Genomic DNA, 22,463 nt, shown 5'->3' with positions numbered 1-22,463 from the left:
TAATGCGTTTTCTTAAAGATTAAACGAAGGCATTGGGTTTGTGGATGTTCATGCATGTGGGTGTGTACAAAAATAATATATATGAAAATCTTTTTTTTTTTAAATTGGACTTTATTCACCTCTCTCACACTGGAGTGAAACATGAATAATCAATGGATTTACACCAGTGTAAAATTTGAATCAGACCCGCTGTTTTCTTTCAGGCGAAGGAAAATGGATCTTCTTTCTCTTTTGATGCTTCAGCCTAGCTACGGAAGAAGGGGCAGCTACAGTGAAGGAAATGATACAAAGAGAAAGTAGAGGTTGAAGGTTTCAAGGTACTAACTGTTTCTTTGTTAGTCTAACACACAGCACATATCACAGCATTATAAATTATAGGGCTCTCTCTGTATTCTCTCTGTGCAATGGGCGAGGATTTTTCATTTCATGCTTCATTCGCAACCTACTAAGTGATTTCACAGAGCCGGCACCTATGCTTAGCACAAAGGGAAGAACAATAATATATATATTGCTGTTAAGCAGATTTGTCACAAATTCTATTTCCACTACAGCATCAGGACACCGAGGATTGTCTTTTTCCCTTGAAAGAAAAGGAAGAGGGGAGAGAGGGAGAAATGCCATGTGTTGAAAGGGTCTACCTAGGCACATGTGTGTCTTATTTATGGCACTGCATTTCCTATTGTAGACTACCACTTACCCAGTGCCAGTGGTTTCTGTTTGTTTGTGCTTCAATCTGGACTGGAATAGCAATGTTTGGAGGCAGATTCAAAGCTTGCTTTTAAGTAACAGGATTTGGGTGGTAGAGGGAGGAGCCAATTTGTAAGTTCGGACGCAAATTGGGTCTGAACTTCCTCTGCGTACACTTGAGGAGAATGACACGTGGTTGAATCACCGGACTGGAACTCAGGTGACCTGGGTTCAGTTCCTGACTCTGTGTTGTGCTCAGATACTCGTTATGGGGGCCACATAAGAACCGAAGTAGAAAGAGTTGGGGTTTGGGCTCATTTCTAGTTCTGCTTGTAACACTAGTGGGAACCATGGATGGTGCTCTTCCAGATGTTCTTGCTAGTTCTGTTTATCTCAGTGCATATCAGTTAGATCTTGGGGAAAACATTATCATCAGCTGTGATGACCTTAGATTCTAAACATATTCGCCAGTAAAGCCTGTTCTTCAAAAACGACAAGGAATTCTTGTGGCACCAAGAACTCCTTGTTGTTTATGCTGATACAGACTAACACTGCTACCACTTTGAAACCTGTTCTTCTTCAGTATCTCTCCAGGAAACGTACCCTGGAATTCTCTGTGCCACTCTCTGCCTTAATTCTCCAATCCATGCCTATGGCCTGTTGATACTCAATATATTAATAAGATTAGGTAGTACTTGTTCTCCTGCCATATGCTGTAGGATGCAAATTCCCCTGAAGACTGAGGAAACTAATGATAAATAGAATTTCTGATTTTTATGACAGTACCATAAGGACTGTACCTTTGACTTCTTATCAAATCTCTGGTTGCAACGTGGAATTGCATTCCTGGGGCTGAACACAATTGTTTTTAAATTTTGAAATGATCAGCAAGCAATTAAAAATAATCAACTGTCAGGTAGAAAAATGGTATTGCACACCCAGCTTCTCCAACAGATAAACTGGTGAGTCACAGACCGCATATCTACACTGCAGTAATTGCTGCAATGGGGAAAAACGCTCTAAGCTGACAGGAGAGAGCTCTCCCGCCAGCTTTATAACTCCATCTCACACAAGAGGTGGTAGCTAGGTCGGAGGGAGACCGGCACTTACGTCACTGGTTATTCACACCCCTGAGCTACGTAAGTCATGCTGAAGTAAATTGTAGTGTAGACATAGCCGGAGAAGTTAAGGCCCTGACCCTGCCAAGATTTAAATGTGTGTTTCACTTTACCCACTCTTTATTGATGGCCCTACTCAGATTTCCTAAAGTTAAGCACATGCCTAAGCCTTTGTAGAGATGAAGATCTAAGTGGGCAAAGAGCCAGTTAGTGGAAGAGCAGAAGGTAAGACCCCCAGGAGTCCTGGCTCACTCCTAGACGACATCTCTAATTCTGATATGCACACATGCAAACTAACTGTTAGCTTGCAATGATTTATTATGCTCTTGAACTAGAAGATATAGCTCAGGAGCTTTGATATTAACAGAGGTGCAAGGAACAGTAAACAGAGAGTTCAGAACACCTGGGAATTTGCACACTTCAGGGATTTGATTTTCATTTACACTAAAGGCCCTTTACACCAGTCTGGCAGTGCAAAGGGGCCATAAAGTAGCTGTGGAGGACACAAAAAGGGGACAGATTTGAAAGGACTTATCATACCAAACAAACAGACTTGGAGAACCTCAAACAGATCAATAAAACATTAGGATTTAAGAGGCATCTTTGTAATCTCTTGCTACGGGGCCCTCTATCCCTTTGTATTACTCCTGATGTTTTGTTTCATGATAATGGGATTCTTTGTAACTAGGCAAAGACACTGTTTCACTAAAAGCAACGAATGAAACAAAACTGATTGTGTCTCATTTCGTTTGACTAGAATGGCTAATATGCTTTTCTGACAGAGTGAAGTTTTCCAGTTGCATTAGGCTGCCTATGATGGGCACTGTTTCCAAGGGGGAGGACTTATTGGTCCTTGACTTCCTCCACTTTGGAATTTGTCCTGTTAAAGGGACTGTTTCCCAGCAGCTGGAGGCCCCTTTAACCTGACAGAACCAAGCAGCTATCATCAAATCCATTTTGCAATTGGCAGCTGTGTCTTTCTCTTCTTGCTGGTAGGCACCTGTTGTCTTTCCTTTCTTATTGCAAAGGAGATGGCTGTTACACAAGTGTTTGAGATCTTTCTGTGTGTAAATAGGCTAAATTCCAGAAGATGACATTTAATATATAGTATAGTTCTTGGTAGGGCTGCTGAGAAAATAGCACTGCTTCCTTGTGGAAAATTTTAAGGGTTCTGGAATTTTTCATTCTAATGCAGAAAAAAAGACTTTTTTCCCTTATGTGGTGGTTTGTTTTTGTTTTTGTTTTTTTCCATGAAAACTTGAGAAAAAGAGAGACCCTCTGACTCAGCCAGGCTTAAACCTGGGTTTCCCACGTCCCAGGTGAATGCCCGAACACCAGCTCCCTCCCCTCCCCCATACATGCACACATCCCCATTACCCCTGGAATTCTCATCCTGCACCTGAGAAACTTTCCCTGCAAAATTTTTCCTCACCACAGATACACGTCTGCAAAATGCTTGTCTCTTTCACCGATGGCAGTTGCTGGGTTTTGTACTCCCAATAAAACTTGTGCACTGCAAATGGCTCCCTCTAGCAGCTCTTTACATCGGTTCTTTGTAGTGGCACCTCCTTATCGAAACATCATCGGGAGTGACTAATTATGACAGGTGCGCATTTTTTGGATGAAGAAAAAAGTTTGTCGTCACTAATACATCAGTGTCCTCTCTGGGTGCCCTGCCAACCGAAAATACAAAGGGTCAGGATGAACAAGAAAATACAGTAAATATGCTACAGCCATTTCTGTTAACCGCACTTCAGAGTACAATGAGTCCCAGTGACACATAGGCTCTTGCTTAAAAACAGTGATTTGGAAAGCAGCAGAGCCGCTTTGATATGCACTTTCATTATGGTTGGAGACGTACAGATGATATGGTGCTGGTCCCGTTATTGTACGCCAGCAAGTATTACAAGCAAGTTTATCCACTGACCCGACATAGTGTTTTTCACACTTAAGGGATTTGATGTTCATTACACTAAAGCCACTTTACATAACTCTGGCAGTGCAAAGGGGCCTTGAAGCAGGTATCCATTACTTTCATGCTCACTGTCACGGTTTGAAGGCTAACTGCACTTTTACTCCCCCTCCACGGTCCAGTCCTGGAGTGGTCAGTCAGGTCTCAGGAGCCCTGCTATCACTCATCTTTGGGTAGGAACCCTTACGCCACTGCTTTCTGACTCTGCACAGCCCCTTACCAGACTCTGTGATAGCCCCAACAAGCCAGTCTACTGGCCAGCTCCTATGTGTTCGTTTCTCTCCGAGGCTATGGGCCGTGTAATGCCAACAGCTAGAAGTCACCTTACAGCTCTTTTAGTAATAAATTTATTCTTAAAATAAAAGCGTTACAAGAAAAACAGATTTAAAAAACCCAGATTTCCATGCACACTAAATATGCCAGGAAACACACATCAGTCTTAGGAGCTCTAGTAGGCCCAAGTCCTTCCAACCCTTGGGCAGGATAGGGCCCCCTTGGACAAAAGTTCATGTCCATTTGCTGGATCAGAACGAAGGCCCTGTGTTAATTTAAACTCTCCTTTATTTACGAAAAGCCCTTTAGTTGCCTATCGGTCTCTGGAAAATGCAGTTTGAATCAGTATATGGCAGCCACCCCAGGAGGTTGTACCTCTACGGAGTCATTTGCTGTTTCCCATACAAGCATTAATCACCCACTACTGTTTCTAGTTCCGGGAGGAGCTGTGGTACACCTCCCCCGAAGGAGTACAATTAATAAATTTAATACAGTGGTCCCCACAGATATTGCATGGGATTGCGATATCTGTCACACTCACATTAAGATCCTTTTATGCAGCCAGAGTGATATAAGAGTGTTGCATTTTTTGGCTCTCTGCATAACATCAAGAATGAAGTGGGGATGTTTTGGGTTTATTAACTTTATGCATACAAGACCGAGCTACATATATATGCGGTTGCTCTGTTAGGATCAAGCGGCTTCCGAGATAGAAGACAGAAAGGCCCACTAGAGAAGGGTCCCAAATAATTTAAAGGGACACTACTCAATTCCTATGAACGACAATGGGGTATTTGTGTAATGGGGAATTCAGGCCATGATCTTACATCTGATGATCTCTCAGATATTTACAAACATTACCTAAACCCCATGATACAGCAATAAGATAGGTAAGACCCATGCTATAGAGGGATGGCCTCAAATACAGCATGTGCGTCTCTCTCCATCTCTCCTGATGAAGCTGTTGCACTTTGCATAAGATATATGAATAGTCATATATGCTCTGTCACAAGGGAAGAATGGCTCTATAGCCTGGAGACAGGCAGGAGAGGCAGATTCGGATCCCTTCTCGCAGGAGAGGCAGATTCGGATCCCCTCTCCAAAGAGGGGATTTGAGCCTTGGTCTCCCTCCTCCCAGGTGAGGGTCCGCCCCAACCACTGAACTAAAGGTTATAAGCATGGGGACACGTTTTATGCATCTAGCCCTTTAAATGTGGCCAGAAACAAAACATTTCTGGATGGATGACCTGTTTCCTTCAAGCCAAAATGGCATTGTCTGGTTCACTCATTTCTTTTTCTGAATTGTTGGGTTGAATTGGATTGGCTCCAAACCAAGGTGGTTTGAGTTTTGTTTTTTCTCTGATTTCCCAGAGCTGTCAGTGAACTGAAAAATCAGGTATTTGCCCAGCTCTAGTTGGCAAGACTGGAATCTAGCTCTGAGACTTCTGCTTCTCAGTCCTTTGTTCACATTCCCTCCCCAGTTGTATCCATTGTCCATTCCCTAGTTTAGCTCAAAAGAGTGAATTTAAGATGTTCTTAAAGACTACAATGCCCTTGTGAAGTTCAATTTCTACCTTTTTTATTTTTTATTTTTCTCCTGGCAGATATTTTCTATTCATACCTCTCCACTGCCCTGTTCCTCTTTCTTATAACCCGCAAGTATTCAGAATCTAACCTCTATTTGGGAAGAACAACTGGGTTACTTTGATGTACAACATCAGTGCTATTTTAAAAAAAAAATGCTTGCTGAACATGTCGCTCAGACCCTGTTTCAAAGACCGAACTTTGATGTCTTTCTTATCTGCTCAATCCATCCCCCACTTAGCTCAAGGAGCCAGAAGTTCAAATCCATTCTTGAAATAACTTTTTGTCCCCCTACTGCCGAGCTGTTTGATTTTTTTCTTTTGAGGGGTGTGGGGCGGGGAAGGAGGGGAGTTGTTTTCTCCCCCCTGGATTCTGAAAGGTTTTTCTCTGGCATGTAAACAATTATCTCGAGAAATGTGGCAGAGTGTTCTCATAGGAAAGGCGAAGAATTGAGTGTCTTCAGCCTGAGTATAAATCAATGAGTTGCATATGAAGATTTGAGCAATCAGATTTGCATAATGAACATTTTATGCCACATTATAGGCACCTGGTTTACAAATTCACTGAGCATTTCACCACTGTTATCAGCCATTATAGGAGAAAGTTAAACATGCAGAAGAGAGTATTTTGGGAAGCAATATAAATGGGATTTTTTATTGTATTTTTAACAGATTTTCATGAAACGTCTCTTCCTTCATTGAGGGTTCTCTCTGTGGCCCAATCTCCCAATTTTCTTAGGATTTGTATCCGAGCCTCTTCTAAGGTTACTGTACCTCAGGCAGCATGAGAGGCAGTTTGGCTTTAGGGATAGGATATCTGATCAGATATCAGGATATGTGACTTCTGTGCCTGGCTCTGTCACTCTGTTTCCCCTCCCACTTATTGTCTATTCACATTATAAGGTCTTCAGTGTAGAAGTGGGCTCTTATGTGTAGTATGGCATGTAGCAAAAAAGGGTTTTGATCTCTGTGCCACTAGGCACTGTATAGGGGGAGATTTTCAAAGGGAGAAATGGGAGGTAGTTGCCTTTACTCCCATGGATGTCAAGTGAGGGCTGGGCACCTTATTGTCCTCTGGGCTTCTAAAAATCTCTCCAGTAATATACTATTGAGTCACCCAATCCAAATAGCAGGTTTTATTAAATACTAGGTAGCCGTCTATTCCTGGAGGGGCCAATTAACTTGCATCTGACCTGAGTCCCAGTACCTTAACTACCTAAACATCCTCCTTTCTATAGTCTCTTCACTTAACATGTAGCGAATTTCAGTGTTGTGTGTCTCTCTCCTCCTTATGCTTCACTCAGTAAATCAATAGCGGCTGCAGAGATGCATTCCATTATCTCTGCAGTTCCGTTCTATGGCTTTTGATATACGGTGTTTGCTACTGTGATTCATGTTGTCATAATGTCTGTTCATGAAGCTTTCAAATTTCGGGCCTTTGCAGAATAGGCATTTATAAATTACAGTGCAGGATGGATGCATCGTGGGTACTTGGATTTTCAAATAAATGGGGTCACTTTACGAGAGAGATCTTTGAAAAAGAGTAGCCTCCTGCCCATGAAATGCACTCACTTCAAAACAATTAAAGGCCATGGTTTTCAGAAATATGTCGTTACATTGGATGCCGCTATTTATTTATTTTTTTTGGCTGTCCAGCTTGACACCTTTAAAGAGGCCTAATTGTCAGATAGCGCTGAGCCTGCCCTCTGAAAATCGGGTCCGTTTAAGGCGTTTCAAACTCAGCATTCAAAATCACTAGTCATCTTTGGACAACTTTGGCTGTCGCACCAGCACCTGTTTAATTGTTGGAATTGATCTGCACTGCATTGTACGCATTCGCCAGGTTGGAGCTCATGGTTTTGAATTCTGTCTCATTCCTTATATTCAGAAGCACGGTGCAATAAATTTTAGAGCACCAGATCTGTATGCTGACTCGTGAAACTACATCACCTGGGAATAGTAGCATTTTAATTATACGTTAGGACCATTCTAGGCCATTGCCTTCTCCTCTGCAGGCAACCTCCTTTTCATCTCCTGTCCATCAAAACTGTCCATCACGCGCACAGCTCCTTGTGAGAAAGTTGCTACAAAGAGCTATGCCGGTAGCAGCCAAGGGTGTGACAAACCTTCCTGCCTGGTGTCAGTGTGGAACAACTCACTGTGGTGCTGTGTGCCAGCATTCACAATTCTGATGTTTCATGCTTTTCTCACAAAGGACCACATCAAGTGGATTGTTTACATCTTTTGTAAAATAGTCTTCGTGATATAGAAGAGGTGGGACTTTTCATGTAGTGAATGCAAAGGGACTTTTTAAATTAAGGGTGCTGGACACTGACACACCTTGTGCTTGTCTAACTCCCGGACTTTAAACACACACTGTCTTGTTCAGTGTCTCCTAAAATCCTCGCCTGTATTACACAGTCATGGAAAAGGTTACTGACTTAATATTATCAGGCAATATGGTCTAATGCTTAAATGGGCCTCAATTCTGCAATAGAATGCAGGTGGGCTTTTACATCTGCAAAGGCTTCCACTGAAGTTGATGGGTCTCTGTGATGGTTTAAGGGCCAGCACATATAGGTCCTGTTGTAGGACTGGAGCCAAGACTGGAACCTCGGAGCTGCCTTCTGGCAGCGGGGAGTTGTGTGGCTTTAGACAAATTGCTTAATCTTTCTGTGACTCATTTCATTTGTCTATAAACTAGGTATGACAATCTTTATCTACTGTAATGTTCTGGTGAGGGAGTATATGCACTCTTGGTTTCTACCCTATGATCAGCCAGCCAAAGTTAAGTGTGTGTGATGATATCGGCTCTAATGAATGGCCCACAGAAGCCAATAAATCATACTGTTGTTGCAGCCAAATGAGATCTGGCAGCCAACTGACCTTTACATGACATAGCATCTGCCTGCTTCTTTGGAAGAGGAGGCTCCAGTTTTATTCCTGGTGATGACATGAAATTTTTTGCCATGGAATCACTACACTACCCAATACGGGTGATGAAAGGCTCAGTTAGTTAACGTTTCTCAACCAATCGGGCTCCTCGGTCAAGAGTGCTGAGCTATTAAAAACCACCGGTTCCTATGATCTTGAATTCTTTTTCGGCTTTGAAAAGTTTAGTTGCTCTAAACCACAAAGTTGCATAGCTTATTTTAAAACTTGACACAGTCTGCTACTATTTTTAGCAACGTGACACAACTTGCCCCAGTCCCAGTTTGCACACCAGTGTTTCTCAGCACTTTTTAGATGACCTAGATTGCACGTTTCGTTATCAGGAAAATGAGTAATCATGTGGAAGTTAGAAACTAAAAGGCTACTTAAGTGAATAATTCAAAATCTTGCTGTGAATTTGTACAGTGAATAACTGCTTGAACAATGGAAATGCTCTAGGCCAGATCCTCAGCTGATGCAAATCAGCTTAGTGCTGTTGAGTAAAGCTGGTTGGAAAATTGTCATCGAAGCATTTTCCAATGGAAAACTGTTCTTTTGGTGAAAACAAATTAGTTTGCTAAATTGTTGCAATTTCAATGAAATGTTCGTTTTGAAAAGATGGGAATTTGTTAATGTCAGAGCATCCCATTTCGACATTTTCAGAAAGAATAATTTTGATTTTATTCAAAACAACTTCACTTCAACATTTATTTTATATAAAAACAGTTGGAGTCAAAATCAAAATGAAATGTTTGGATTGACCTCAGACTAATCTTTTGGGTTTTGGGTGTTTTTTTTTTTTGAGTTTTATTTATGAAAAAGAATCAGAAGTTTGGCTTTTCATCTCAATTCAGGGTGACTGTTAGAAAATCTCCAATTTTCATGGGATGGAAAATCTGGTCTCTGATCAGCTCTACAACTGAGTTAGTTCAACAAAGCTACGCTGATTGATGCCATCTGAGGATCTTTCCTTTTGTTGTTTCATTGCCATCAAATAGTGGAACAGAAATTTGACATCCCTTACAGCATTTTGGTAGACGTTATGAACAGACAACGTTTCAAACAGTCTGGCAATGTTCTAGGTGTTGGGGATTAAGTTACAATGAAGGTCGCCTGGCGGGGAGAGTGTGTGACTTCAAGAAGCATGCGTTTGCTGTGGGCATACCAAGATGATGATGGGTGTGGCATGAGTAGCAAGAAGGAGCTGACTCTGGCTGAAGCCGCTCGAAGAGATGGTGACCTTTGTATGGTATGATGATGGTTTTTATTGTTGTGTTCCCTGTAACCTGAATGTGATACTATTCTATAGGGCTGGTGCTCAGCTTCTTTGCACTGGAATATTGCAAGGTTGGGGTAGTGGTCACTGTTCAAAGTCTAGTTCCCTCTAAATCTGATAGATTTCTGAATGGGAAAATATATTCATGAGTTAGTTTCCCTAATGCTTTCTGAATCTTGAGAAGAGATTGGGTGAAGTGGCAAGCCAAAGGCAATGTGGTTTATGTGCATCAGTGCTTATTTTATTTAAATAGGTGTATCTCAACAAAGGGATTTGGGGAAAAGCAGTACAAATTGGAGTATCCAGACCTTTATGTGAAAATGGCAAATGGTTGAAGCACTTCAATTAAACCAGTGCAACTTTGTGCATGGACACTCATTTCAGTTTAAACTTGGTTTATATCACTTTAGCTTTCATTGGTAAATTTACAGTAAGAAGCTTAACTATAATATATTAGTTTAAAACTAGCTTAGAGAGTCTACACACACATTGTACCACTTTATCTGAACTGATTTTAAATTAAGCCAGGGGGTAGACAAGCTCTTAGAGACTATAAACTATGCTTAGTTATTCAATCAGGTGAATTTAAACATATTGTATGCACCTCTCATGTAGATGGAATCTGAAAGCTTTTAACACCAGAGATTGACAGCCGAGGTTTAAGAACAGATGCGTATCAGGAAATCTTGAAAAACACTGTTGACTGTAGGTAAACCATCACAACTAATGAGTGGAGTATTAATTGTTTGAATTTGATCTTTATTTGAGATCAGACAAGTTTCTTTGGCTCACTACCAGTCCTAACAAAACATGGCATCCTTTTCATAGAATCATAGAATCTCAGGGTTGGAAGGGACCGCAGAAGGTCATCTAGTCCAACCCCCTGCTCGAAGCAGGACCAATTCCCAGTTAAATCATCCCAGCCAGGGCTTTGTCAAGCCTGACCTTAAAAACCTCTAAGGAAGGAGATTCTACCACCTCCCTAGGTAACGCATTCCAGTGTTTCACCACCCTCTTAGTGAAAAAGTTTTTCCTAATATCCAATCTAAACCTCCCCCACTGCAACTTGAGACCATTACTCCTCGTTCTGTCATCTGCTACCATTGAGAACAGTCTAGAGCCATCCTCTTTGGAACCCCCTTTCAGGTAGTTGAAAGCAGCTATCAAATCCCCCCTCATTCTTCTCTTCTGCAGGCTAAACAATCCCAGCTCCCTCAGCCTCTCCTCATAACTCATGTGTTCCAGTCCCCTAATCATTTTTGTTGCCCTTCGCTGGACTCTCTCCAATTTATCCACATCCTTCTTGAAGTGTGGGGCCCAAAACTGGACACAGTACTCCAGATGAGGCCTCACCAATGTCGAATAGAGGGGAACGATCACGTCCCTCGATCTGCTCGCTATGCCCCTACTTATACATCCCAAAATGCCATTGGCCTTCTTGGCAACAAGGGCACACTGCTGACTCATATCCAGCTTCTCGTCCACTGTCACCCCTAGGTCCTTTTCCGCAGAACTGCTGCCTAGCCATTCGGTCCCTAGTCTGTAGCTGTGCATTGGGTTCTTCCGTCCTAAGTGCAGGACCCTGCACTTATCCTTATTGAACCTCATCAGATTTCTTTTGGCCCAATCCTCCAGTTTGTCTAGGTCCTTCTGTATCCTATCCCTCCCCTCCAGCGTATCTACCACTCCTCCCAGTTTAGTATCATCCGCAAATTTGCTGAGAGTGCAATCCACACCATCCTCCAGATCATTTATGAAGATATTGAACAAAACCGGCCCCAGGACCGACCCTTGGGGCACTCCACTTGACACCGGCTGCCAACTAGACATGGAGCCATTGATCACTACCCGTTGAGCCCGACAATCTAGCCAGCTTTCTACCCACCTTATAGTGCATTCATCCAGCCCATACTTCCTTAACTTGCTGACAAGAATACTGTGGGAGACCGTGTCAAAAGCTTTGCTAAAGTCTAGAAACAATACATCCACTGCTTTCCCTTCATCCACAGAACCAGTAATCTCATCATAAAAGGCAATTAGATTAGTCAGGCATGACCTTCCCTTGGTGAATCCATGCTGGCTGTTCCTGATCACTTTCCTCTCATGCAAGTGCTTCAGGATTGATTCTTTGAGGACCTGCTCCATGATTTTTCCAAGGACTGAGGTGAGGCTGACTGGCCTGTAGTTCCCAGGATCCTCCTTCTTCCCTTTTTTAAAGATTGGCACTACATTAGCCTTTTTCCAGTCATCCGGGACTTCCCCGGTTCGCCACGAGTTTTCAAAGATAATGGCCAATGGCTCTGCAATCACAGCCGCCAATTCCTTCAGCACTCTCGGATGCAACTCGTCCGGCCCCATGGACTTGTGCACGTCCAGCTTTTCTAAATAGTCCCTAACCACCTCTATCTCCACAGAGGGCTGGCCATCTCTTCCCCATTTTGTGATGCCCAGCGCAGCAGTCTGGGAGCTGACCTTGTTAGTGAAAACAGAGGCAAAAAAAGCATTGAGTACATTAGCTTTTTCCACATCCTCTGTCACTAGGTTGCCTCCCTCATTCAGTAAGGGGCCCACACATTCCTTGGCTTTCTTCTTGTTGCCAACATACCTGAAGAAACCCTTCTTGTTATTCTTGACATCTCTGGCTAGCTGCAGCTCCAGGTGCGATTTGGCCCTCCTGATATAATTCCTACATGCCCGAGAAATATTTTTATACTCTTCCCTGGTCATAAGTCCAACCTTCCACTTCTTGTAAGCTTCTTTTTTATGTTTAAGATCCGCTAGGATTTCACCATTAAGCCAAGCTGGTCGCCTGCCATATTTACTATTCTTTCGACTCATCGGGATGGTTTGTCCCTGTAACCTCAACAGGGATTCCTTGAAATACAGCCAGCTCTCCTGGACTCCTTTCCCCTTCAAGTTAGTCCCCCAGGGGATCCTGGCCATCCGTTCCCTGAGGGAGTCGAAGTCTGCTTTCCTGAAGTCCAGGGTCCGTATCCTGCTGCTTACCTTTCTTCCCTGCGTCAGGATCCTGAACTCAACCAACTCATGGTCACTGCCTCCCAGATTCCCATCCACTTTTGCTTCCCCCACTAATTCTACCCGGTTTGTGAGCAGCAGGTCAAGAAAAGCGCCCCCCTCGTTGGCTCCTCTAGTACTTGCGCCAGGAAATTGTCCCCTACGCTTTCCAAAAACTTCCTGGATTGTCTATGCACCGCTGTATTGCTCTCCCAGCAGATATCAGGAAAATTAGTCACTCATGAGAATCAGGGCATGCGATCTAGTAGCTTCCAAAGAAAAGAAAGCCTCATCTACCTCATCCCCCTGGTCTGGTGGTCTATCGCAGACTCCCACCACTACATCACTCTTGTTGCACACACTTCTAAACTTAATCCAGAGACACTCAGGTTTTTCTGCAGTTTCGTACCAGAGCTCTGAGCTGTCATACTGCTCCCTTACATACAGTGCTACTCCCCCACCTTTTCTGCCCTGCCTGTCCTTCCTGAACAGTTTATAACCATCCATGACAGTACTCCAGTCATGTGAAAAGAAAAGGAGGACTTGTGGCACCTTAGAGACTAACCAATTTATTAGAGCATAAGCTTTCGTGAGCTACAGCTCACTTCTTCAGATGCATATCGTGGAAACTGCAGCAGGCTTTATATATACACAGAGAATATGAAACAATACCTATTCCCACCCCACTGTCCTGCTGGTAATAGCTTATCTAAAGTGATTTCCAGCACAAATCCAGGTTTTCTCACCCTCCACCCCCCCACACAAATTCACTCTCCTGCTGGTGATAGCCCATCCAAAGTGATAACTCTTTACACAATGTGCATGACAATTAAGCTGGGCTATTTCCTGCATAAATCCAGGTTCTCACATCCCCCCCACCCCCATACACACACAAACTCACTCTCCTGCTGGTAACAGCTCATCCAAACTGACCACTCTTCAAGTTAAAATCCAAGTTAAACCAGAACATCTGGGGGGGCGGGGGGTAGGAAAAAACAAGAGGAAACAGGCTACCTTGCATAATGACTTAGCCACTCCAAGTCTCTATTTAAGCCTAAATTAATAGTATCCAATTTGCAAATGAATTCCAATTCAGCAGTTTCTCGCTGGAGTCTGGATTTGAAGTTTTTTTGTTTTAAGATAGCGACCTTCATGTCTGTGATCGCGTGACCAGAGAGATTGAAGTGTTCTCCGACTGGTTTATGAATGTTATAATTCTTGACATCTGATTTGTGTCCATTTATTCTTTTACGTAGAGACTGTCCAGTTTGACCAATGTACATGGCAGAGGGGCATTGCTGGCACATGATGGCATATATCACATCGGTGGATGTGCAGGTGAACGAGCCTCTGATAGTGTGGCTGATGTTATTAGGCCCTGTGATGGTGTCCCCTGAATAGATATGTGGGCACAGTTGGCAACGGGCTTTGTTGCAAGGATAAGTTCCTGGGTTAGTGGTTCTGTTGTGTGGTATGTGGTTGTTGGTGAGTATTTGCTTCAGGTTGCGGGGCTGTGCCCACATATCTATTCAGGGGACACCATCACAGGGCCTAATAACATCAGCCACACTATCAGAGGCTCGTTCACCTGCACATCCACCAATGTGATATATGCCATCATGTGCCAGCAATGCCCCTCTGCCATGTACATTGGTCAAACTGGACAGTCTCTACGTAAAAGAATAAATGGACACAAATCAGATGTCAAGAATTATAACATTCATAAACCAGTCGGAGAACACTTCAATCTCTCTGGTCACGCGATCACAGACATGAAGGTCGCTATCTTAAAACAAAAAAACTTCAAATCCAGACTCCAGCGAGAAACTGCTGAATTGGAATTCATTTGCAAATTGGATACTATTAATTTAGGCTTAAATAGAGACTTGGAGTGGCTAAGTCATTATGCAAGGTAGCCTGTTTCCTCTTGTTTTTTCCTACCCCCCCCCCCCCCAGATGTTCTTGTTTAACTTGGATTTTAACTTGAAGAGTGGTCAGTTTGGATGAGCTGTTACCAGCAGGAGAGTGAGTTTGTGTGTGTATGGGGGTGGGGGGGATGTGAGAACCTGGATTTATGCAGGAAATAGCCCAGCTTAATTGTCATGCACATTGTGTAAAGAGTTATCACTTTGGATGGGCTATCACCAGCAGGAGAGTGAATTTGTGTGGGGGGGTGGAGGGTGAGAAAACCTGGATTTGTGCTGGAAATCACTTTAGATAAGCTATTACCAGCAGGACAGTGGGGTGGGAATAGGTATTGTTTCATATTCTCTGTGTATATATAAAGCCTGCTGCAGTTTCCACGATATGCATCTGAAGAAGTGAGCTGTAGCTCACGAAAGCTTATGCTCTAATAAATTGGTTAGTCTCTAAGGTGCCACAAGTCCTCCTTTTCTTTTTGCGAATACAGACTAATACGGCTGTTACTCTGAAACCAGTCATGTGAGTTATCCCACCAAGTCTCTGTTATTCCGTTTTTCCTCTCCCAGCCCGCAAACAATTATCTCAAAAATTTGTAAACCAGCATTACCAAAAAAGAGTAAGTTTGTCTTTATTTTAGTTTAAAAGTTAATTGGATAAAAAAGCATACAGTAGATTTTTTGAGCCTGAGCCTTAAAGCTTTCTCTAGGTGGTTGCTGCCATTTATACTCTCTCTCTTGATGAAGTTGCTTACCTACATATTGCTGCTCCTCTAGCCTGGTTGTAGCAAAGAATGTGATTGCAAACTTCTTCCTATATCCTATCAGTAACCTCAAGCCACGCAGGCCAAGCTTAAACTTCCTAAGAGGGACAAAGTGGGCAGTCTCTAATCAGCACATATGTGGGATATGTTGGCCATAACCTTCTCTTATAATTCAAACCATAATTGGCTTTTTAGTTTAAGAAAAAATCAGTAAGTTTGTGTAACTGTTAGTGGTGCTGAACACCCTTTATCTTTGAACTTAATGGAACTGCAGATGCCAAGTACGTGAGAGTCAGTTCTTCAGCTTCCATATGCCTTTCACTGTGTTGACTAGAAGCTGAAATGCAAGTACAGAAGCCAGTCATGCAAATATTTCAGAGTTATTTATCTAACCTCAGGTAATTCTGCAGCCCTCACACTCACAAGGTGTTCTCACAAGATTCCCGATATAATTCTCAGACTAAATGACTTAAGTATCCATGCTTCCTGGTATCTAATGACATAGTCTGCAGTATAGAAGGTTAATAGCCGCAGTGTAGCGGGCTAAAGTCAGTGCTGGTACTCCAGATCAACACTGATAGGAGTTTTGAATCAGATTTAAGGTCAGGCTTGGCATCCTCACTCCTTTTTCTGTCGTCGTCGTCTTCTTCTTCAGTTAGACAATGGCAGACTGTATACAGTGTAATTTTTTTCACACATTACAATGGGCACCAGATGATTTGTCATATGGTGAATTTTTTACTGATTTACTATGTTCTATATCCTTTTTAGCTTATTCCTTTTTTTGCTATGGGGTTAATTCTCATGAAAACGCAGTTTTTTGTGTATACTTGTTTCTAAGAAACACAAAATGCATTGACAAATAAGGATATTTTCCCTTCCTCTATGGTGCTTGGATTGGGCTACTTTAGCCTTCTGGTTGACAATTGCTTTCTGCAACAAGATTCAATTCCTCTTTCTCTCGTGCACACAAATCTTAAGAAGAATTATTGGCAAGGCAAGCTATACATGCATTGCCAAAGTATAAGAAAGAGACTGGTCCCTCAGAGAGCTCCCGGAAACAGGTATGATATGCCTAGGAGTATTTGTACTGTGTATTCCTTATCCTGAGGAAGAATGCTATATAGTGCAATACCGGTCCTGGATGGTGATAATACCTAACTCTTGTATTGAACTTTTTATCAATGGATTCCCAAGTGCTTTACAAAAAAGGTTAGTATCTTTTCAACATTTTACAGGTGGGGAAACTGAGGCACAGAAAGACACTTTCAAGGTCTTCTAGAAGGCCTGTGGCAGAGCTGGGAATAGAACTAAGGTCTTCAAAATCTCAGTTCAGTGCACTATCCATCAGGCTATGCTGCTGCTCCATTTTAGCCCACCTCCTGGTTTAACACATTACTGTGAAACATCCCCAAATGTATGGAGCAGTGTGCTTTCACCTCTGGTAGAATACAATCTTCCTCATGCAAATTAATTTTATAGCTCCCTTACGTGATTGCTGCAGAAAAGGGGTTTCTGTCTGTCTGTCTATCTACAGAGCTCTAAAAGACTAGTGCACGCTAGTGCAGGAGGAAAATAATCTTTCCGAATTCACTCCTCATCCACCTTAAATCTACCCAATTACATATGCAATCAATAATGCCTCACAGAAAATAGGCTCAAATGGCTGAATTATAGTTTAATGTTCTGTTGCCTGTCTGACAGCAAGGGGAAGGCTAAATCAATGAAGTAGTCAGTCCAGCCACAGTATTCATATTTCACTAGCCCAAAGAAACAACATTTACTTACTAGTCATGCAGCCTCTATTGTGAGAACCCCCACAGCCACTTCAGCAATCAAGTGATGTATTGCTGTTAGATAGGGAGGCTCCGATTTTGCTCTGAGCTACAAAAGAGTAAATCCACAGGATGCTATCTCCACTGAAACTATTCTGCATGTGGATGGATGCCAGCACAAAATGAACCAGTTCCTTCCTTCAGGGGCTTTCAGTTTAAATCGACAAGACAGACAAAGCGGAAGAGGGGAAGGAGAGACTCCGGGAGTTGAAGTGAGAATGCTGAAGGTCACACAGCAGGTCCGTGGTGGAGTTGGAAATAGAATCCAGGTCTCCGGGGTCATGCCGTCTCCTGGCACATGAGAATGAGACTTGGGCCTTACATTTGTAACTAAGCGTTATTAGTCATGTCCAAAGATCTACTCTTCCATTCGAATCCCCTAACTTACGTTTTTGGGGTAAGAGGCCGTGTCGATCTCTGTGTTTGTACAATGACCCTGATTCATGTCTCCAGGTGCCTCCACATTATAGCTCTTGAATAACATACCAACCACACGTGTACTCTCCTTCACCTAAGTGGTGATGGTTCTAAGAGTTTTCTCAAGGTTCCTGAGGTAATGAAATAGTCCCTTCTACCCACTTAGCGAGTCCTATGCTGTTCTGTCATATCCCTTTGACTCTTCTTGAGCCTTCTTAGACCTCCCCTAGAGAATCTCTTTGTAGTGTTATTTTTGTAAATGTCAGAGGCGCACACCCCCTTAAATCAACTCCTGCACTTCCCATTGTAGCCAGTGGGGGGACGCAATCTGTGCGTTGGAGGTCAGAGCTGGAGCTGAGGTTAGCAGTCCTCACTTTAAAGTTTTTGAAGTTAAAACGTCCAAGGAAGTGAGCTTAGACCTGGCTTAGAGCCAAAAAGCTTCAAAGTGAAGAATCCCAGGAATAGAACTAAGGTCTTCAAAGTTTCAGTTCAGTGCACTATCCATCAGGCTAGGAGGAGGATGTTTTCAACCTTTCACATCCGAAAGGGTCTGCTGCAGTTCTAATTACAGTCTTCCATCAAAATAACCTCCCATCCATAGAGAACATGTTGAACTGGGGGGGCGGGAGGGGCATGATTTCACTGTACACAGATAAGAAAATTGATTGTGGTCTATAAAGCCACCAATTATAGATGATTTGCTGCTGGGTTTTTGTTTTGGTTTTTTTAATTCCTTTGAATATACCACAAAATACAATTCAGGTGACCAGGCACCATCACAGACTTCGTGTGGCTGAACAAATGGAAAGTTTTTTTTAAAAAATCACTGAGTCACTGCAACTCCAAAAGAGAGACAACCACAAGTGTTTGTTTGCCATTGACAGATCAGGCCAATGAAGTGTCTGCGATGATTACATCAACAAAACGTTGGCTCTTTTATGTTCAGTGAACCAAAATTCCAAATTGCAGTATTGGGCCAATGAAACATAGAAATCAGTGCCTCTCAGTGGCTGGGTCATGATGCCTGCCAGAGGTCATGAAAGGCAACAAAAGGGGTTGTGAAAATGTTATTACACTCCAAAGCAAAGAAAAATCTCATTCCCTCCATTCCTTGTGCAGCTTTACCCTTTGTGGTCAAGTATTCTCTGTCAGCCCATTGAAACACACACCTGTGCATACACACATGCTTTGTAGGTGTATCATGGTTACGTTATATTATTTACTTTTATAATCAAGGAGGCCATGTACATATTTTCTTTTCGATAAGGGGTCACCAATCTGAAAAGGTTGAAAAACATTCATATAAATCCTTAATGCATCATTCCTGGGGTCCCTGTATATCTTTATCGTTTTGTCCTCTCCATTTTTTTAACATTAGCTGGGGAAAGGTCCTATTGAAATGAATAGTTCTACCCACCCTAAAAAAAAATGATTTATTCCCCACTATGTTGCTTTAACTTCCTCACAAGTATTGCAATTTAAAAAGTCAATTACGCCTCCCCTGTGTTTCATCTGCCCATTAGATGCTGGACTAGAGTGGCTGACCTTCTAAATCAGCTGATACAAATAACAAGGCAACACACTGGGAGAAAACAAACTGGAATATTTTAGCCAACCTACAAATTGTCGGGATGCTGGGGTGTTTCGTGAAGAAAACAGACTTCCTTGTAATGCAGTCTCAAAGGGTCAAAGCGCAGATTGATAACTTGGCCCCTCCTGCTGTGTGGATTGACAGGTGTTCTTGCATTATGAGATTACAGGGTATTTTGTTGTTAAGGTCAACGTTACATTTCCCCACCCTCACCCCCTCTAACATTTTATTCTTTCCATTGGAATTTTCAGCTCTCTTTTTTTCCTTTAGGATGCATATCACATGCTGTTTAAAACTACAGAGGCTAATTTAATCAGGTAGTCTCTGGAATAATAGGAGAGTTAGGCTAATTTTTAGATATTACAGTGTATCTGAGTGGTGTGGGGTTTGTTTTTGTTTGTTTTTTTTTGCTGGTGAATAAGTGTGCTTTTATTTTATGAGTAACTTGCTCTTTTTAATGGAGCTGAAATGGTTTCATTAATAGATTACAAGCTCGTCAAAAAAGGATCAGATAGAATCAATCTGTGAGCAAAGGTAATTGACACCATTGCAGCCAACTTTCATGCATTTCAGGAAAAGCCATGTACGAGAACCTATTTCCATGGAGGGGTCAGGGCAACTCGACAGGGAACAGAAGGAAACATTACTGAGGCTGCTTCAAAGAAGTGTACAATATGATAATCTTCTATGTTCATGGTTGCTGCTGAGGTTGACTCTTGTTTGCTGAGTCCACAGATTTGTACAGGGGCTCGCCCTTATATGGTTCACAGGCATGTGCCCTTATTCCTGCATTAGGCCTCTGAGCCATTGCAAATCTGCCCCAATGCGTTGCAGTATTTTCTTTTTTATTTGCAAAAACTGCTGTAAATTACATGTTACATGTCCATTCTTTGTTGCTGAGCTATAGAAGGTCGTCTTTACCTGGCTGCAGTAGCAGATGGCTCAGGGTAAAATTTTCAAAAGTACCTAAGAGACTTCTTGTATGTTTACAATGTAAAAATATATATTAAAAAATAAAACAAACCAAACACAGTCTGGAGTCTCAGAGCCTGGGACTATGAACTTGGGCTCACGGGGCTTGCACTATGGTGCTAAAAATAGCAGTGTAGACATTCCCTCTCGGGCTCTGAAACCCAGCCAGTGGGGTGGGTCTCAGAGCCTGAGTTTGGACATCTACATTGCTATTTGTAGCGCTGTAGCATGAGTCCACTCAGGCTCTCAGGCTTGCTGTTGTGGGGGTTTTTTTTTTTTTGTTTTTTGGCGTGTGTTTGTATTGTAGATTTACCCCCCTCCCCCGCCTTCAAGGATCCTAAATCCCACTGCAAGTCAAATGCAAAATGCTGCCATTCCAGATCAGCAGGACTGCATGCTTATTTGGCATGCTTGAAATGACTGCAGGGCAGGACGATTGAATGAAGCGCAGGACGATTATTTTTTTTTATTTGTATTGTCCTAGGACTTCGAGTGGTGCTAGGTGCTGTACAAACACAGAACCAAAAGAGAGTCCCTGCCTCAAAGAGCTTCCAGTCTAGGTATGATGCCCATCAGCAGCATCAAAGTAGACATCCCACTCTCAAGCCTTTAAAATATTGGGTTTTTTTAAGTCCTCCTTTCTCTGTGACGTTAAAACTGCATAATTAATTTCAAACCATGTACACCTTGGCTTCCTATCAACAAAGGTAAGCCTCCCAAGTATTTGTTCCTTAAGTACATAGAGGGAGCTTGTCACTATGATGCTTGTAGGACACCGGTAACACTTGTATCTTTTAATAAACGTTCATGTGTGTGTTCAAAAAACATTGAGTTAGATTCCAATGATAAACAATACTGAGCAGCTCTTCATAATGCTTGCCTTCAACAGAGTTGGTTGAAAAGCCAAGTGATTTACCTTGCCTGAGGTGAAACAGAGAGAAAATTATGGAAACAAGGAAAGGAATATTCATGGGCTTCCGTTGAGCGTCGTGCTGTGCAATGTTTTGTAGTAGAATTAGATCTTTTAGAAAGACTGAAATCAAATGCCAGTCCAGCATAGAACCTCAGATCAGCTGAATATGCCTGGGTTTGGAAGGGAATGGTTTGGAGTCCGAATCTGTGCTGAAGTGATCCAAAGCTGCATCTGCTGGATTGGGACTCAGGAGACCTGAGTTTTATTCCTGGTTCTGCCACTGAACAGCTGTGTAACTTTGGACGTATTGCCTCACCTCTCTCTGCTTGTGTTTCTCCTCATATCTTTTTTTTATTTACCTTGTCTATTTATCCTGGAAATTCATTGGAGCCTAATGGAAAGAGTGCTAGCTCAGGAGACCTGGCCCTGCCACTGGTCTGCTAGGTCGTCTTGGGCAAATCACGTCTCTCAGTGCCTCAGTTTCCCTAGCTGTCAAATGGGGATAAAGACACTGACCGGCTTTGTAAAGTACTTTGAAATCTACTGAGAAAAAGAGCTAGGTAATATTGGTCAGGGACTGTGGCTGTGGTCTGCACAGTGCCTAAAACAATCAGGTCCTGATAATCTCAGATTAGCATAATGCAAATAATAATTATTACCACTACTAGACCCAAGCCAACCCTGCCAGGTGTGGTGGGAAATTAGATGTGGATATAAACCTAGACCCAGACCTTGCATCTCATCTCTAACAAAAACTAAAATCTCTCTATTTCTGTGAAGAATTGTTTGGGCTGTATGGTGGAAAATCAGCTCCTCCCAAAATGTTGCCTCTGCTAATCATCCTTTGGCTCTGCTTTCTGTCGGCAGGTGACAGTGCCTTCAAGCAGTCCTTCCCATATCTGTTGTGTTGTCTGTCCCGGGTCACATAAGCGGTAGCCATTCTCTCATCGCCAAACCCCTTCTGGAATAGAACGAGTTCAGCATGGCTCAAGGAAACAAGGACTACACACCAGAACAAGTATGATGGGATGGGCTGCTGCTGTTCAGCCATCTCTCCCTTTTACGCGAGTGAGTGGGTATAATCTTCTATAGTACCAAAATCCAATGTAATATTCAACGCAGAAGGCTCTTAATGTGATCTGGCGCTTTTCACCTGTAGGTCGCTGTGTTGCTTCCCGGGGTACCCAGGGATATGAG

At 42.6% G+C, this 22,463-nt stretch overlaps 1 long non-coding RNA gene across 1 annotated transcript in view; it reads left to right on the top strand.

Annotated features, from left to right (window-relative positions):
- LOC140903608 (uncharacterized) overlaps positions 1-22,463 on the top strand; it is a 111,979-nt gene that overhangs the window by 17,123 nt on the left and 72,393 nt on the right. Inside the window, exon 2 of the long non-coding RNA XR_012156307.1 lies at positions 204-317. This is a non-coding gene — a long non-coding RNA (uncharacterized lncRNA). The remainder of the gene's footprint in view (positions 1-203; positions 318-22,463) is intronic.

The sequence above is a fragment of the Lepidochelys kempii genome, chromosome 26, assembly GCF_965140265.1.
Source record: "Lepidochelys kempii isolate rLepKem1 chromosome 26, rLepKem1.hap2, whole genome shotgun sequence".
In the NCBI taxonomy this organism is placed as follows: Eukaryota; Metazoa; Chordata; order Testudines; family Cheloniidae; genus Lepidochelys; species Lepidochelys kempii.
The sequence above is the reverse complement of the archived record's forward strand: the minus strand, read 5'-3'. Positions and strand labels throughout refer to the sequence as shown.